Source organism: Egretta garzetta, unplaced genomic scaffold, assembly GCF_000687185.1.
Source record: "Egretta garzetta isolate BGI_Z169 unplaced genomic scaffold, ASM68718v1 scaffold575, whole genome shotgun sequence".
NCBI classification, from domain to species: domain Eukaryota; kingdom Metazoa; phylum Chordata; class Aves; order Pelecaniformes; family Ardeidae; genus Egretta; species Egretta garzetta.
The window spans coordinates 1,297,609-1,310,446 of record NW_009259790.1 but is presented as its reverse complement, the minus strand read 5'-3'; the positions used below and the strand labels follow the sequence as shown (position 1 = coordinate 1,310,446).

Genomic DNA, 12,838 nt, shown 5'->3' with positions numbered 1-12,838 from the left:
GCTCCTTCTCCCGGTGACTGCTCTCCTCGCAGGCCAGCGCGCTCCGGAGACGCATTTACCTGTGAGGCAGAGGCTCCTGGTGGAGCGGTGTCCATGGGGCCGTACCGCCGCTAAACCATGGGCGTGAGCCGGCGCTGCCCTCACCCCGGCGCGCTGCGCACAGGTACAGTGTTACTTGTACTGCATGCTTCGGAGCGGGGCTATGCTCATGTCTGCTAACCACGAGCTGCCCCTGCACATCGTTTATTTAAAAATCTTGTTATAATGTCAGTCATGCTGGCTCCAGAGGACACAGTGAGGCTGCGGGTTGTTTGCGAGACACAGAATTAAAATAACTTCCCACAAACAGAGAACTGACTCTGGGAAAGTCTTTTTAGTGATTCACTCCCCATCCCTGTTATTTAACTCTCTCATCTCCATCTTTTGGTTTGGTAGTAACCTGCGTGAGTAGCAATAATATTATCCTGAATACTATGCTGCCACCAAATGTAGGAAATAAGCCCATTATGGCATGATTTAACCAGTGTGGGCTGGTGCCTAAAGCAGCTTCCCTTTTCCTCGGGGGCATGTCTGTGGTAACCTCGCTGTGGCCATACGGGCTGCTGTTGTCTCTGGCATGCTGGGGCTCCAACATGGCACCTCAGCGTTCCTCTCTCACCTGCTCTTGCGAGGGGCCTATATTGCTCCCGCACTTCAGTAACTTGGGCCAACTCCGTGTGGAGTTGTTAAGCGGTAAATAAACAGAAAGGTGAGGCAGAGGACAAAGCAGATGTTTGGAATTGGAGAGGGCTGTAGTTAGCTAATTGCGTCCTTTGCCTTCTCTTAAAAATAGACGCTGAGTACAGTGATGATTCCATTGAGCAGTTTGACAGTAAGCCTTGCATCCTTGTCCAGGAGGTAGGTTAGAAAGCCCCTTTATTTCTCAGCAGAGAAAAACAATCAGCCAAAACCAGCCTTTTTGGTTTTTAATATTTAATTCTTAAAACCTCCACCTCATCAACATCCCCTTTCAAGTCTCCTCTGAAATCGTATCATTCCTCCCCTGTGTATACTTCTCTCTGCTATTATTTATTATTTAACACTTTGTGATGCAGTTTGTGCTGAAAATACTGCACAAAATGAATCTGTTCCATACTTATTATTGCATCTAGAGACATTTAAGGTCCAGTCCTGTCAGGCGCTTAAGATTATGCAAGTTTCCCTGTTGATCTGACTGCTAAAAAGCTGCTTAAATATTTTGCATGATTAGTGCTATACATGTGCAGAAATAATAACATCAAAAACATTTATTTTGTGGGCTATTAAACTTGACTCACTGTGGTACAAGTTTTTTGCTTTGCTGAGTTCTTGGGATTTTCCCTAAGAATTCCCCTGTAGCAAAAAAGCACAAAGGATTTAGGCTAGAATCTAACATTTGTGGAATTCAGGTCTATGCAATCAGAATCTGACTCTTAAGTGGCATGTGCTTGGAACAAGAGCCCAGAACTGGGGGGAAAATAGGAAGGTGATTAAAGCTCCTTGAAAAAAAATGTTTGCTATGGCACCATAAGACTTTGGATCAGACCCATAGAACCCAGAACCCATATATCATGTTACCTTAATTAATCATAAGTTACTCTAGTTGTTATGCTCTCTGTGTCTGTTAGTCATATTAGTAGTGAAGTTACTTTAGCTGTACCATGTCTTAGAGTTCTAATAATGAACTAGAGTTGTTCTAGGCTAGGGCACAAACCATTTTTACTAGGCCCGCAGCAGTGTGTCTTAATGGCTTCATAGCATGTAGTTGTGAGAACACCTGCATGAACAAAATATAAAACCATTAAGTATAATAATGGAAACAAGAAAACTAGTTGAGAGAAATGGGTATTACACACAGTACTGAGGCACATATTGGGTTATTATGTGATTTTATAAAGCTTTTCTCAATGAATTCACTCAATAAACTTCTAATTTATTTCAGTTGTCTTTATCAAGTTGAGAAACACAAAAGATCTTCCAGTTTAGCACCATCACCTTCCACTTTCAGGACTTCTCTTCTTGACACTGCTTTAAGGTAAGTAATAATTACCTACTTTTCCACAGTTTTATCCCATAAGGAATGTGTTTTGCCTCTGAAACAATTGAGAATATGATTGTTTCAACTAGAACCTACAGAGTTTTCTTTACTTAAGAGCATATCCATTTAGTTAAGTGAAATAACTTAATTTTAGGCACAGACCTTATACAAAATTAAGTATTCCTATTATATTTTCCTGCTTTCACTGAGACTTTCTCATGTGGATCAATGGCAATGCTTGTTGCTCAACTTTAAGCTAGAAAATAGGCTTCTTTTTCCTGGTAAATCCTGTAGCAATGTCTAAGTTATATAAATGCAAAACCACACTCATACTCTATATATGCATTATACATGTTCAATTCTGTGTTTAATTGTGTATACGCTTAGAACTGATTCTTGCAGGGGTTTTTATGTAAATAAGAGAGCTTGAAAAAGAGTAAAATTAGGAGAGAAAGCTAATGAATTAACCTGAATATTGAGGTGACGATAAATCTAAAGAATATAGAACAATCAGAACATACAGAGCAATTGCAATTACCATGTTCTAAATTCTGTATTTCAGTTTTGTTAACAATAATGGTGTTGATGCAACCTCTGAGTATTTGCCAGGGACTGATTACCTGCTAGAGAGAATAGTCCTTCACTGAGCACTGAGTCAATGGAGCTTTCTAGCCCATCATTAATTCCCGAGAAATGCCATATAGCTCAATCATTATTAAAAGACATTCCAGAGCTGTGAAAGTCTGTCAAAAAAGCAGCTAGACAGGCCTGATCTCAGGCAGTATTGATGTAGAAGTATTTTGTGATAAGAAATGCCATGTGGAAACTGGAATGAAGCAGTCAATGTCTGTTTCCTTGGTAGTTATTTCATACTGTAATGGGATGTTTGGATATATAGATACAAAATGTATTGCAGCTGGAAAACAAAAGAGGTGATGATTCTACTACAGCAGGCCAACTGGCAGCATGTTTGCAATCACTAGTCTTTAAAAGTACAGTTAAATGTTAGAAGATGTCTGCTGTGGAGCAATAAGGTAGCTTGAGACATGAAAGAAATTCCTTAGCAGACATGAGTTGAAGCAGCAAAATGTGTTTACAATATTTGTAAATCATGGAACTGTTTTCAGTATCCATAAACCTCACGTCGCTTGTAACCTCCTTGTTAAACAAGTTTTGTCATTCCTCTATGAGGAGTATGCTTTGCCCTTGGCATTAGGCTTGCTGGATGGTTAAAATGCAATTGGTTCTAGACATCTCTTTCAGTTATACAACCAACACTTCATAAGCCTTTGTTCTTTTACCCAATAACTGCAATCGTTAGTATCATATCAGCACAGCAATGTGTGAAATCCCAGACTGCAGTGTGTTAACACTTCGTATACTTCTCCTTTTATAATTATTGAGCACACATCTTTTTAACCTTTCTCTTTTCATTAAAAAAGATGCACATACAGACTGGGACAGAATGAGCTTGTTCTTATAATTTCATGAATTCATAGCAACTTTAACTAGAACATCTTACATTGAGCATTTTTTAGTTATTATCATCAAGTTGGAAAAAAAATGGACTTTGCATATAGCAAAGGGATCACCACCAAGAGATCTTAATGAGCCAGGAGGTGCTTCATGAATGAAAAAGCATGAGAGACTTATTTTCATGGCTTACTGAGGAGGAAGATAATTTTCTGCAATGTAGAAATTGCCTTTATCACCTAATATTTTTATCTTCAGTCTTCCTGTAGAGCCAAAACTGTAGTAATTGCATGGGTTGGGGTTGAGGCAGGCAGTAACAGCATTTACATTTGGAGTGGACTTAATAAAATCCTGAGAGTTCTTGTTGCTTTAGTTTAATTCAAAAGGAATTCAGAAAAATTCAGATAAATTTAGAAGGTAAATGGAGTGCTTGCAAAAATAAGAGAGGAAACATGTATACTGCAAACGTCTTCAGTATAAAGCAGTGGGGAAAAAAGTGCCAAAATGTCTAAAGCAGCTTTTAGCAGTAAAGTTGAAAAATGAGTTGTGCCCTCAGGTTTGCCTGTTGCACAGCTACTCCTCTGACTCTGAACAAGGAAAACCGCCAGTCAGTTTCTCTCTTTGGCAAACCTGATGTTACTTTTGAATTGTAACAATATTGCAAGTACCTGTGTGTTTCTGCTTGTTATAAATTAGACTGCCATGGAATTTAGATCTGGAATGACCGGCCAGGTGTCTGGGGATTACTGCAACTGACAAAGAAGGCTCTATAGATCATTCCAAACTTGTGCCAACAAAATCTTTGTCTTGTTAACAAAAAAAAGAAAAGAAAGACTACAGAGGATCAAAAAAATTCGAACTGCTTTTGTATCCTTCCCACTGAAAACCCAACCACCTTTGTTCCTGTAAGTTCAACTTTTCAAGGCAGGGAGGAAGCCTTTCCAAACAGACTTAAAATAGCATTAAAAATTTTCAAGGTTAAAGTCAGTATAATAGGCTGTGTACTGTGCCTGAGCATAGAGAAGCTGTGCTTAGACATAGAAGAGGACACAGCAGAGAAAATTTTCTAATCCTCTGCTGACTCTGGCGTATGTTAGAACAGCTGAGGAGCTGATCTAACCATTACCTCTTCTAAAAACTCCTCAGTAACTGAGGTTAAGATGTAGACAAGTTTTAGTCTAGAATGTGCATTCTGCAGGCCTGGGATATCCATGGATGGAAGCCAGAACAGGAAGAAGTCAAATTAGTGAGTCAGTTATAGCCTGTCAGTTTTAGCACTATTAACACTCAAGGGCAATAGAAGTGAGCTGTAAACCTCAGAATTGAAGAACTTGCTCTTCACTGAAACATAGAGTTGCTGTATTAGTTAAAACTAAGAAAACATTTTAGCCACTACATGCTTTGCATGTATTCCAAAATGTACTGTCAGGCAACCAAAATCAAAACTTCTTACTGAACATTAGACCTTTTTAGTGTGCTTCCCTGATAATAAGCTTTAATGATGTCACTCCATATCATTGTCACAACATGCCCATCCGAGGCTTGATGTATTTTGTATCTTACATATAGTAATAATATATAGATGTAGGAACTTTCAGATTTATGAAGAAGAAAATTTCTCTGACAGTTCAATTTTTAAAGGATGCCATTAAAAGATGCTTAGGATTTTAAAATGGTAAGTCACAAGACAGATGAAATAAGAGGTGCAGAGAAAGTAATAATGGTCTGAGTTCTGTGATACATTTTTGATTATATGACACTGCAGTTTTCACGTGGCTATCAGATCCACTTCTGTGATTACCATGCCTGGCCAATAGTGTCAAATGTGGTAGCCAAAGATTAAATATCCACAGGCCAACTCAGTATCTACTAAATTCAACAACTGCCTTTCCACTGATATAAAGTAGAAAGTCCATTGGGTGATTTTGTTCAAGAGATGCTGAATAATCACAGCTTACACTGAAATCACCAGATGTCTGAGTGGTCAGTACTTCTGAAAACCGGGTCATATATTTGAAAGCCCAATAATGAATTCAGAGACTAAATGTAGGCACATACGTTGGAAAACTGTCAATGTGAACAAATACATATACAGGTTCCAGACTGTGCTTTTAGGCAGATAGTAACAACTGTCCCTTCTTGACTCTACTTGACAGTCAATGTAAAGAGCAGTACTAAAGCTGGCTCCATGGGGATTTGCTTCTCTGTCCTCTAGCATGATAGCCAGTGAAAAGAAATAATCTATCAACCAGGTACACTGACGGACAGGTCAAAAAACCATTAAGATCTCAAGATGGAAAAGTAAATGCCATTTCTTATTTTTTCTTTCTAGAGAGCATTCTGATAATGTTAACAGGATTCATCATTGGTATTTCTCAGCACAGTGCAACTCTTATATCTATACGTATGGAATATCAATCTAGAACATCTATCTAAGTATTCTGTTATAACTGTCTTGAATGGAATGCATCAATCCAGTCTCCTTGCTCTTTGCATAATGTCAATAGTAAACTGGAAAGTAAATGCTTAAAGTAAACAATGCATAGGAGAACATTTTTTATAATCATTCTTTTTTTTCATGGTTTTGTAACATATATTTACCTAGATTTTATTATTATTATTATTATTATTGTGAAAGTGCAGTGATCCCACAGCTGGAAAAATAATAGGACAAATAAAAAGATTTTAACTGTAATGTGAAATGCACATTAGGGAGTCTTGAGAAGTGATGGAAAAAGATGCTGACAGCAGATTACAGTGATAACTTTTTGTTGTAGTGTTTACTTAAATCAGCAGATTATCTCTAACCTGCTAATGTTAATAACGTATTTAGGATATCTGCTCCCTAACACAGATATAGGAGATTATTGCAGAGTTCAGCAAGGTTAAACACATTTTTAATACAAAACACTGGCACCTGAGAGTACACTTTTCAGAATGGATTATTTGATCTGTATATAGGCAAGTAACATTGGAGTAAAATGTAAAGAAGCTGCAAAAGAAATACTTCTGTATAATATGGAAATAATATATATATAGGGCCAGTTGTAACTGAATACTTGGTAAAAGGACAACTCACAATTTTCTTGGGTGTGTATGGGAATTAGTCTGTCATTCACTCCCACATACCTGACAGAAAGCTGGCCTCTTTAAGGTCAGTTTTGTGATTTATATACACCTTGAAGTCTTAAATATGATTTCCCAGTTTAAGAAATTCTCCCTGTGAGTATAGTGATTGTTCTTCTTTAAAAAGAAAAAATAACAAAATTAAAAAGGAAATTGCATGTAATTTCTATGCAAACTAGAACAGTTGAAGTGAGCCTTGATAATATGATGAAGAAACAGATAATTTAGATGGCCGAACAATAGGATCACTTTCGAACATAAACAATGCAAGTATTTCAACACATAAAATGACCATAAGTGAAAAAGAGCAGATATCTCATAATACCCAATTATCTCACTTGTTTCTGTCATAATGTTTAGCTCAAGTTAAAAAAAACACTTGCACAGCAAGACCAGAAATAGATCCTCCATGCAAAGCCTGAACCTGGGTCCAGTTTTCAGTCTTTTCATCTCATTGCAAAGGACTTTTTTTAGTATTTAGGTCTGTTGGTTATCATTAATTACTTATTGACAGCTGTTTGCAAAGGACAAAGTCTTGACTCATTAGTGTTAACATGAGTATTGCCATTAAATTTAATGGAGTGAAGATTCCACTCTAAGGATCAAGATCCAGTAAGTATATTCTCATTGAGATGTTCTTTATAGGACATAAAATTCCATTTGTTTCAATGGGGTCATTTTATAATGCTAGTGTTATTCATAATGAAAGCAAAACCAAAATCTAACACTAAAGGATACAGAAGAAAAAATACAGAAAAAGTTAAAGAAAAAAACAACAAAGATAAGGGCCACATTCTGATACCTATTGTATGAGTGAATGTAGAAATATTTAAGGAAATAATATTTTTGCATACAGCGCACCTTTAAGCTCCAGTGCAGATCGCTATATATTGCTCAAACTGTATCCAAAGAGAGCTCTGGTCTCCATGTCCATCAGTATGTTGAAGCCCAAGGGAGGCACAGTCTGCTGGCAGAGTGATAAGGACAGCTCTCTAGCACATATGCTGAGGGAAGCTGCCCGCACTACTAGGGAAGCCAATAAATATCAGCAGTGTATTAACAATCCTTGTTTCTACCTTCCTGCCTACATCCATCCTAAGCAACTTTTCTGTGCCCTGACAGTGCAAGAGGATGAAGGCTACTTCTCGCTGACCTTTCACTACAGTTGCATTCCTCTGGGACACAAGCAGTCATCTCTATACCATGAACAGGCAGCCGCCATACAGCTGTGGAATTCATTCCCTGATGATATTGGAACAATTACAAATCTCAGCTCTTTAAAAATAAAATGTAAAATCCCTTATTTTCACCTACCTGGTTCACAGTAATAATAATAATGAAGCCATCCCTCCTAGGACATCAGGAGAAACTAGAGATCCTTTATTGTGATTACTCTTAGAGCTTGTAAAGGTGTTCTGATACCATGGTGATGAACACAGTATAATTGCCAAATAGATGATGGATCCAGCTGGCACTTCTCCCTCCTCCCCCACACATCATGGTGCTCACCACAACAAGTTTATGATTTTGTCCTAAAAATCTGTTGAGTCTTGTTGGTCTTTACGAATTTACTTGCAAAAATCGCAACATGCTCTCTTCACTTTGATTTAGTCTAGACTGTATGAGAGGTGCACAATTTTTTTTCAGAAATGACACCCATATGGTATATTATTCTCTTGATAAAAAACTCCTCTAAACCCCTAGCTGATAAATAAATAAATGTGAGTTCTCTGTCTTGGCAAAAAAATCTTTTATATACCTATCTGTCTGCTCAGTCATCTTAGGCAAGATTACCTAGAATGGTATTATTATGTTTGTTCAGGTGAGATTTATTGTTCAGAAGCTCAAAGAGAAAGTTCTCTTAAGTTAACTTCTACTTTGCACTTTTTTCTATTTATAGAAGATTTATACAAGGATAAGGTTTTGTTGTGGTTTTTGGTTTGGGTTTTTTTTTATCTAGAAGATGAGATAAATACTTGCTAGACTAGGCTATGTAAGAACCCAGAAATAGTGACATTCTCTTTTTTTCGAGAAAGGAAAAGTGTGAAAAATAATAGCAATCTCATTGGTTCACAAAACCTTTCTCAAGATATTTACTCAACTCTAAGTTTCAAATAGTAAGCACTGCTATTTTAAATTTCTGAATTCTTAACAGTTGCATTGTACGAGAATGCCATAGCACATTGTACTACTCTGTGTCCTTGCTGGCAGCATCATTATAAGTCAAAGTCTGAGTGGGTGTGGACAAGGTGCTAATCTTTCACCTGCAGAAGTAGAACAAGGTACTCTCAGGAGTAAGTGGAAGAATGGCTGTTGTGGGGAAACCAGATTCAGTATATTAGGAGTTAACCATAAAACATTTTTCATTGAGAAATTAATTTTGAATAGATTTTAGCTACTGAAATACTTTATCTATGTATATACCTGGATGCTTCCAAAATGATTATACTTCAAAAGCTGGATGAAGTAGTAAGTACTAGGAGAATATTGGTAGATTAAATGCTAATGGATCTAAATGGGACCAGGGCTCCTTTCAGCCAGGGTGATTTTCACTCTTTATTTGCTTGAGTTGCAGAAATCTGATTAACGAAAGTTTATCCAGAAGCAAATTAGTGCTAAAGTGTGAAAATTAGAGCTTTGAGACTACTAGCATAGCCTTATGCTAGCTTTTTTCATCCAGAGTCCAATTAAGCAAACCTGGCAGAAGCCTTAAAAGCAAGTATTCTCAGCTGGTTGATAGTAAAAAATTGATCGCTCTTTTTATTAAGACAAAGGGCGCCTGTTTGCCCAATGAGGAGCTGAAGGGGAAAAATAGAGTGCAACACCAGAATTACTCAGATTTCTTCTGGCTTTGGAAGTCAAGAGGAAAGACTGGAAATTCTAGTACCAGCCTGTTTATGGTATCATTATTTCTGGCTGACAGCAAGGTAACAGATGCTTCTTCAGGTCAGGGCTTCCCAGCCTGTTCCTAGACAAGCTTCCCAGCCTTATTTACGGTAGATGGACTTCAAGTATTGTAGCATATCAAGTGCACGAACAGACCATGCACAGATCTGTCAATGCCTTAAAATGCACAGTGGGAGGATCCCTACTACAGTTTAGCAAAACTGGCTTACAAAACCTGCACTGGGAAAGAAATTTAGCCTTATACAAACCATCAGTTCATTCCCAAATAAATTCTCAAAAGAAGGCTCAAGGCAGACAAAAGTTATGCACAGCCTTTATGCTGATTCTCTGGACAGGTTCCTCCTCCTTGCTAGATGAATTAAAATATGCTGACTTGCATAAATAACTTGTTTATATGGCTATACATTTTACATTTAACAATATTTAAACTTTGACTATAGCTTGCCTGAAAATAAATATGTAAATCAACCTGGTTTCCAGTTAAGTTTGACCTTCTATTGAGTCAAATTAGCCCTGAAGATTTCTAGAGAGGCAAACAGAATAGTTGCTTTCCCATCAGCCTGTTCCAGCAAGGAATGTGGTGATCTGCATCTAGGTAAGCTTGGAAGTATAATCATGAATGCTATTTTGCCAAAAGCTCAGCACTGGCAAATTCTCACCAATTCAGAATTCTTTAATACTTTTTGCAGAAATAATCAAACAATATTGTGGCAGATAGGTTAGAATTGCTTAAGAACTGATGAAGGTAAAAAGGTACTGTCAGTTTGGAATCAGAAATAAAAGAAATTTGTCATATACAGGAGTAAATATTGTAGTGAAATGCAGCTTATTGATACAGTATTACATCACATTTTGTATGTCAAACGGGCATAATACATCAAGATCTTCACCCCCTGAGTCAGATTCATCAATCACACTTTTTATATATTATATACACATTTTGCTTGTATATATATTGTGTATACATAGATATGCTTTTTCCTCAAAGCCAGTTACTCTGTTCCAAATGCCTGACTTGAAACTGCTTTTCCATAATGCCCATCTTTCGGAGAAGAACCTCAACTGCAGACTTGGATACATAAGCTGCCTTTATAGGATGCAGAGAGAGTTAGATGCCTCAGAAGGATGAACCTAGAAGTCTGCATACAGAGTGTAAAGCATAACAACCAACAAGGAAGTGCTGATCACAGAGGTCTGTCTCACTCAGTGCTCTTCTATGGAGGTTAAATAGCTAGCAGAAGATAGCAAGCATGTGCCTTTTCCTAATCAATTCAAGAATCAGGACTCTGAATCCTACTTTCATCTTCTCAGTATAAGAAGAACTTGTCCTAGGTTTCTTTCTGTTGTTTTTGTTTTGTTTACTTAACAGAAACCATTAATAAGAGATAAAGAAGCTACTTCAGATTAATATGAGGAAGGACAGAAAAAGAAAGAAGAGGTACTTTGGTGAGCAGAACATAATCTTGCTTACAGTTGTCATGGAAAGCCTTAATGTGAATCATTTGGACTTCACTTTGCTCTTCAAAACGGAAGTGGCAGGACGAGTATGAGTACTACACCATCACTCGATATACTCCACTGGCTCTCCAATCGGTGATTACTTGTTCACGTTCAAGGCATTTCTTCAAGGTTTTCACTGGAGTACAATATAATTCCTATAGCATCTGCAACTCAAAAGGTCACTGCATTCTCTGAAAACATTTTGAGTTATGGAACTCATCATGAAATGGGAGTAAGGAGGCACCCCTTGAAAGTCTAAGCCTAAACATCAAAGATAAAAGCCTTGTACTGTGTTTATAAGCAGTTGAATGTGATGTACCTTTTCCATGAAAAGATTTTTTCCATTCATGCCAAGATACTAACATAAAAAAGATTTATAGGGAAGAGACACATGCATAACCACCCATCTTACTGTGAATGTTTGCGTGCTACAGATTTAATTAAAAGACTGTAAATTTATATTTTCTTGATGTTAAAGTTAATTGGTAAATACCAACACCAATCAGCAATCTTGCCATCTCTGCGAGAGCCTTGGCTAGGTTGTTAATATGCAACATCACCAGCCTACACTATACTGGGAATGACACACTTGTATTTTTTTTATCTGATTTATTTCCATTCAGGATTCAAATACATAGGAATGTATCATAGTTTTGATTTATGCATGTAACTCCAAATGACAGCATATACAGTGTGTATGCCGTAGCTTCCGTTATTAGGAAAGTTTAGTTTCCACTTACTTTAGTTTTTATTTCCTCCTAGGCACTTATTATATTCTTCCTAGCATGCAGAGCTCTTTTAATATTTAGAAATATTGTGGAACTGCAAAAAAGGCAAGTCAATTAATTCCTTCATTTGAATAATTAAACATTTTAAATACTCCCTCCATACCTTATGTTCAGCTATAGATATATTATTAATAGTAGCTTGTACTGTGTGCTGCAAGAGAATGTTAGGCACATAATTCCTAGAACCTGGGGAGGAGAACATTTCCTGACACTATGAATTTACCTACCCAATGACAAAGTTATCTTGTTCCAATTCAAATGTGTTTCACACTGTAATAATTACACAGTATGAATGTTGTGCTTTTTTTAATGAAAAATTCAGCACAGTTAATTATTCAAAAAATTGTTATGGTTGATGAATCCATTCTACTCTGTTCAACAAAAATGTTAATTGTGCTTCACTATTTTTAGGATGTTCCTGTTTTATCATTCATTCCAGTAGCTTAGTCTATAAAATAAGACCATTGCATAAGTTCAAGACCATAGGTTTGTAGCCAGATTGTCTGTTGTCAAATGGGTGTCATCAATATGCCGTGGTTAAACATAGTTTGTTACCATCTCTGCTTGTTGAGTGCATCCCTATAGAAAAATGGCCTTCAGTCTCCCTACTTCTTTGGATTGGCATGATGTAATTTTCCCACTCTCAGACCCATCCTTGAACAATAGCATTCAATGACTCCACCATGCTTGTTGAACAAGCCTGACTACGTTTCATAGTAGTAGGGTCTTAGTTTTATCTGACTTTAAAGCTAGAGCATCTGAAGCAAAAATAGATAGAACAGTTCATTTTGCAAGGTCACTGGGTAAATTTGCCACGGAGTAAATTTACTACGCATTGAATGTAGCACTTTTCTCATTCTCTACTGCATATGTCTGCAACCAACTGGCAAACATCAAAATTATCTTGAATGATTCCAAGTCACCTGGAAAAGAGGCACTTTAGTTTATTTCTTTATTTTTTCCTGCTGTACAGGGGATGTATATTTAT

At 37.1% G+C, this 12,838-nt stretch overlaps 1 protein-coding gene across 1 annotated transcript in view; it reads right to left on the bottom strand.

Annotated features, from left to right (window-relative positions):
- Positions 1 to 7,562, bottom strand: part of SHISA9 (shisa family member 9) — a 202,915-nt gene extending 195,353 nt beyond the window's left edge. Inside the window, exon 1 of the mRNA XM_009639576.1 lies at positions 7,545 to 7,562. The gene's annotated coding sequence lies outside the window, so the exon portion shown is untranslated. The remainder of the gene's footprint in view (positions 1 to 7,544) is intronic.
- Positions 7,563 to 12,838: the final 5,276 nt, after the last annotated feature.